This window comes from Podarcis filfolensis (genome assembly GCF_964270895.1).
Source record: "Podarcis filfolensis genome assembly, chromosome: 13".
Lineage (NCBI taxonomy): Eukaryota > Metazoa > Chordata > Lepidosauria > Squamata > Lacertidae > Podarcis > Podarcis filfolensis.
The window spans coordinates 9,846,999-9,852,998 of record NC_139615.1 but is presented as its reverse complement, the minus strand read 5'-3'; positions in this window follow the sequence as shown (position 1 = coordinate 9,852,998).

Genomic DNA, 6,000 nt, shown 5'->3' with positions numbered 1-6,000 from the left:
GTTTGATGGTTGAATAATATGTATAATTTGATTTTATTGGATTGTTAAAGTGGAAAATTTAATAAATATTATTTTTTAAAAAAAAGAAGAATAGGGGAGCATTTATAATGGCTCATGTTAATATACTAAGTGGATGATTAAGCAAAACTCCAAGGTGGGAGTGATAGAAATTGTTGACCATGTACTTTTGATCTGTAAGCTTTGTAATGATTGTAGGGAGCGGTTGATTCTCTACCTATTAAGAACTTTCTCAGGAAGATTTCCTGGGAAATCCTGAAGATCTCCATTAGATTGTACATTCTATTCTTCTCTGAACACTATAAACCAAATCATATAAAATATCAGTAAAATATAAAATACTGTACCAGCACTATTTAAAACAACTAAAATGAAATACAACAATGCAGAAGAATAACACAATGATGACACCACTATATAAGGCTCCGAAGTGACAGATGACAAATGCCAGAACAAAGCAAGAAAACACTTTTTCAATTAGCCTCTGAAAATGAACAATGTTGATTAACATCATACTTTGGGAAAGGACTGTCTTGATTTTTAAGGGGAGGAACATTTTTAGTTAATGTGTTCTCAGTTATTTTTGCCTATGAAGCCAATGTCAATGTCCTGTATTCAGTAGCTCACAGGAAGCCAGTGCAGTGCGTTCAGGATTGTTGTATATGAACCAGTCTAGGTGCCTCCTTTACAAACCTAGCATCTTTACAGAAATCTTCTATTACATCTATTAAACACAAACTGCCCTTCTTACACACATTGTTGGATATGCATATTATGGCCCTTTTACTTTGTCTATTTCCCCACTCCATATTTATGAATCAGTAGATTCCTAATGCAAGGAAAGCGTGAAATCTCTGTTTTTCAAAATCCATATTCTACCTGTGGAATCTTGAAAAGACCTAAGACGTTTGCCATGCACCAAGAGGTATCAGAGCTGAGTCCCCCAATGACTCCTATGACATTTTTCTGGATGCCACACCTGTAGTTGGGAACAAAGTGACGTGATTTAAAGAGCAGGTCCAGGGTGTTTCGGTAGGTCATCTTTGAATCATAATAGCTATCATAGATGTGGAAGCCGAGAGAGACATTGGGCAACATACTTGGATTCTCATTGATCTCATCAACAGCAAATACCAAGGCCAGGATTTGCTGGTAGAACTTTGTCAACATCCTGCAAATGAAGTGAGATTTTGTTTAATGGGAAAATTAAACAGTGCACAGAATCTAGATAGGAGAGATTCACCTGTCTCCCTATAAGGAGAGGATGAAGCCAGCAAAGTTTATTTACTTATTTGGGCAATCTAAGAATACTGTGTAATTTTAAAAGCTGTTGCATATTTCTTCATCTCTTCAGCAACCCGTGTTTGTTTTTGCCACCTTGAAAATTTAGGTATCATCAAAAACTTCAGTACCATACTACTTTGCTATATACTTTTCCTATTTTTTTTATGCCATCTCTTTTCTCTTTCTCCTACTCTCTTTTCTATCTCTCTTTACACAATTAGACTCAAAAAAGCTTATTGTTCATCGACAATATGCACATAGCCTTTATGTACAGATTTCTAATAAAATCTCTCCACACATTTAAAAAATAAAGTTCTATAGCAATCAATCAAAGTTATTTTCTGTCAGATATAGCATATAAGGAATAATTATAATATTAATTAACAGTTACTTACATTGGGGCATCAATGAAGTCCTGGGAAGGGTGCTTCTTGAAGGATAATTTGGGGACTATGTAAAAGATATGAGATGCCATTGCACCAATGACCAGGTCACCTGGCTCATACCACTCGTGTGGAACATGAACAGGATTATTTGTTGTGCATTGAGCACTTTGTCCTTGGGACACTATATTGGGGAGCAGCAGAAGCAGCAGAAGCAACATCCTGATGGCAAATACCCTTGTCTGCATGGACTCCCCTGCTTCTCTCGACAGTATTATTCCTCTCCTCCACCTGACCTGAACAAGACAAATTGGGTGGCAGCTGATTCTGTCAATTTGGCACTTTAAAGGACATGTATCCACCTTACTGTTAGCTTGTTGTCACAACAGAATGCCTTGGATACCAAATAAGATGCAGTGGTTTGATATGAAAGAGGGAAACTGATAACTGATAAGTAACAGAGCCCTGCCTAGTTGTCTATGGAGCACAGAGGAGCTTATAATCATTTCAGGCTTGCTTGTTGATTCTTTTTTTACACTCTGGCATTTGGCTGTTCTGTCAGGTTGTTTGATTATTGTAATTTGAGTAATGATAGGGGAGAGAATCAGTTGTGCAGTGTTTTTGGATTCTATGGCGCATCAGCAGTAGGGGAACTGCCAAAATATTACTATTATTAATTTTTAAATATATAGTTTTATTGATTTACCAATATTGTTCCAATAGCGACCTCAATATAACAATACCAATTTTATCTAATTAATGCAATTATGAATGCCAATTATTCAAATGTCAATTATATGATTTAATTAAACGTTTCCCCTTGCATGCTAAATTTGATGGCTTCATTCTTCTTCATTACTTCTGTGTTCCACTATGTTAATAACTTCCATTGCATTCCATGTACATATAGCAATCTGTTAGGTAACAGCTAATCTTCTGATTTCTATTTGTGTTGGTATATTTGGTAATTTATAAAGTTTCAATTGAGGAACTCTAAGTGTAATACTTATTTCTTCCTGCGTGTGACAATTTCCCCCCATGATGTTTTCCTCTTCCATATATGGTGCTGGATCCTTCATTCCTGCAACTGTTGATATTTCCCATCATGCCCTGGGAGAACCAGTTATCCCACAGTTTCCAAAAGTCACTGCATCGCTTTGGCCTGTGATTCGGCTTCCAGTAAAAAAGCTGTGTTCACTGTTTTTTTTCCAGCCTAGCAGGAACGGTCTGAATCCAGACCGCAGATAGAGAATCCAAAAGCATCTATTACTGCAGCTGGTAGACAGGAAGCTGGATCTTCCAATGTAATTATATGTGTAATATCACAAAATCATAGGCAAGGAATGAACCTACAAGGTCAGCAGGATTGAGTTGAAATGGCCCCATCCTTTCCCTACTTCCAAATTTGTTAGTACTGGGGCATCCTGCACTCTCCCACCTATGTAACACTGATCAGACATGGTTTGCCATCACATTAACTGAATGGTGGCAGCAATTCTGGATAGCATCCTTGCCTTATCAAGAAGTGGCGGCACTGGATTATACCATCAATGGGATATCAGATGCACACAAGGCATGATGGAGAACAGCAAGAACTTGGAAAAGATGGATGCGCCAAGCTTGGCGCCTCAGTTACTGCTCATGTCCATGTGCCTGCTCTCTCTTTAATATATTGCTCCCACCTCACCGAACAACTTTTTACCCGAAGGCTTAGAAAAAACACCCTAACAATCCCAGCATATCCTGTGAGGGTTCTTTGTGAGGGGGATAACCAAAAAGTTGGAGTCTCAAGCAGGTGTTCTTTAAATAAACAATAACGATTTATTTTTTAAAAGCAAGGTAGTATAATATAAGTCGAGAAACTTAGGTTACTTCAGCAATAATAATATGCTAGTTCACTTCAATTAGTTTCTGAGGTTTGGGCTTTATAGTTCGGTTCCTTTCTAAGGCGGTACTTTCCTTCATTTACCCACCCCTTTAACAAATGCAGCTCCTGAGGTACTTTCAGTAATAGTCTTAAGGGCTCACCCCCCCCTTCCTTCACTGGGATTTGGAAGTCTCTTCTTTCCTCAGAAGAGTCTCTCCCCTCCAGATTAGTTTGAGACCTAAGTAGACTCATCTCTTTCAGCTCCTCCTTCTCCTGTCTCACCCTCAGTCTCCCAGCAAAATTTGGTTCTATTACTCCTGCAGGACAATACACTCAGTCCTTCACTGTACACTCAGAGTGGATGTTTTATTCCAGAACCAACTCTCCCTCCTCCACACTCCTATCCTATGTCCCTACCTAACTCCCAACCTCACTCCTCAACCACCTCAACTCAACCCCACTCTTAACCACAGTCTAACCCCATCTCCCTTGAAATTGGCTCCTTTTAAACTCTCTCTCCTGGAACCACAGCCAGTCAGAGGCAGCTGTTATTTATCCATTTGCTGGCAGGAGAAAAAAGTAAAAAGAAATACTTGTGGAACTAACATTTCTGTCACAATAGACACAACATTTTAGAAGGACTGGAAGAAACACTATGGACAGCATATCTGCTACACATTGGAAGAACAAGGATGTAGTTTGAGTGCCTCATTTGCAGTTCTATGAATCAATGTGTCAATACAAATAGAAAATATTAATATTGCAGTTGTTGTATAAGGGATTATTATTTTGACTGGAATATAATAGAAGTTAATAAGATTTTGGAATGCAGATATAAAGGAAATCATCTAGCATGTGGGGAGGGGCACCTAAATTATATGATTCAGTATTTGAGTGCTTAGTATTAGTATTACAATTTGTTATTGTTTTAATGATGCTATTATTGGATGGTAATTGAAAATTAATAAAAATTATTATAACAGAAATAGAATTTAGAATCAACTTTAGAAACAACACATCTGTATTATTAAAAATGGGCTGACTTGAGATATTCTCTGAGACCTCTCTTTCAAACTGGTTAGAAGTATAATTCAGAAATAAAAGGTTTGTCCTATTAGTGTTAGTAATATCCAATGTGTTTTCCTCCAGATATTGTTGCATATCTCTGCTCCTTTTCTTTCTTAAAACTATTTAAAAAAACAAGGGAAATGGCTGTTTTAAACTTCTCCTTCTTCTATTCCTCAGCTGCTTTGTGGGTGAGAGATAAAGAATGTAGAGCCCTTAACTATTTCACAATGTTTTTTGTTTCTGGTACACTTTTTTGTCTTCAAGATGAATTTGTAGATACCATGAAGTAATTGATAAGAGACTTTTTATTCACAATCATTTATACAGTACATGTAGAACATTGATCAACTGAACTTAACCATTTCCAAATGAAAAGGCTGAGAGTTTTGCTTTTAAGATTCCATTTGCTTTAAATATACAGTAAGACATGACAGGTTAGTATAGTGGTAAGTATCCCCGCTTGTCACGCGGGAGACCGGGGTTCGATTCCCCGATGGGGAGAGGCAGCAATGTTTAAGGGACGCGGGTGGTGCTGTGGGTTAAACCACAGAGTCTAGGGCTTGCTGATCAGAAGGTCGGCGGTTCGAATCCCTGCGACGGGGTGAGTTCCCATTGCTCGGTCCCAGCTCCTGCCACCCTAGCAGTTCGAAAGCACGTCAAAGTGCCAGTAGATAAATAGGTACTGCTCCGGCAGAAAGGTTCATGCCGTTTCCGTGCACTGCTCTGGTTTGCCAGAAGCGGTTAGTCATGCTGGTCACATGACCCGGAAGCTGTATGCCGGCTCCCTCGGCCAGTAAAGCAAGATGAGCGCCGCAACCCCAGAGTCAGTCATGACTGGATCTAATGGTCAGGGGTCCCTTTACCTTTAATACATGACAGGGGTGTATGGAGTGTTAGGGAGGGGTAGTAACTCTAGCGGGGACCAAGTCGTGCTCCTTCTGGGGTAGTTTGTCTACCTCTGATCCCCCCCTTCACTCAGTTCTCACCTGTGGCTCCTAGAAATTGTCAGCTTGCAACAGCAGCCACATCCCATGAATCAGATACAACTGGCTGGCTCCCTAAACTAGGTGAGGGCAGCCAATGGGCCTCAAATCCTTAGTCTGTTAGGGAATTTCTCTGCATGCAAAGACAGGACATAGCAGATAAGAGCAAAAGTGGGCCCAATGCTTAAAAAGGTGGCTACTGCAGGTGCTGTAGAGGGAAATGAGGGGCAGATGGGTCTCGTAAACCTAGGAAGGGAGCCCACCTAGGAGATGGAAATTTTGAACCTAAACCTCCACTGCTTTACAGCATTACTCATTTGTGAAGACGGCTTTGGGACTAGAACCTGAGGAAAAATTTGAACCCATTGCCTTTGGGACATCTTTGGCAGACAAAACA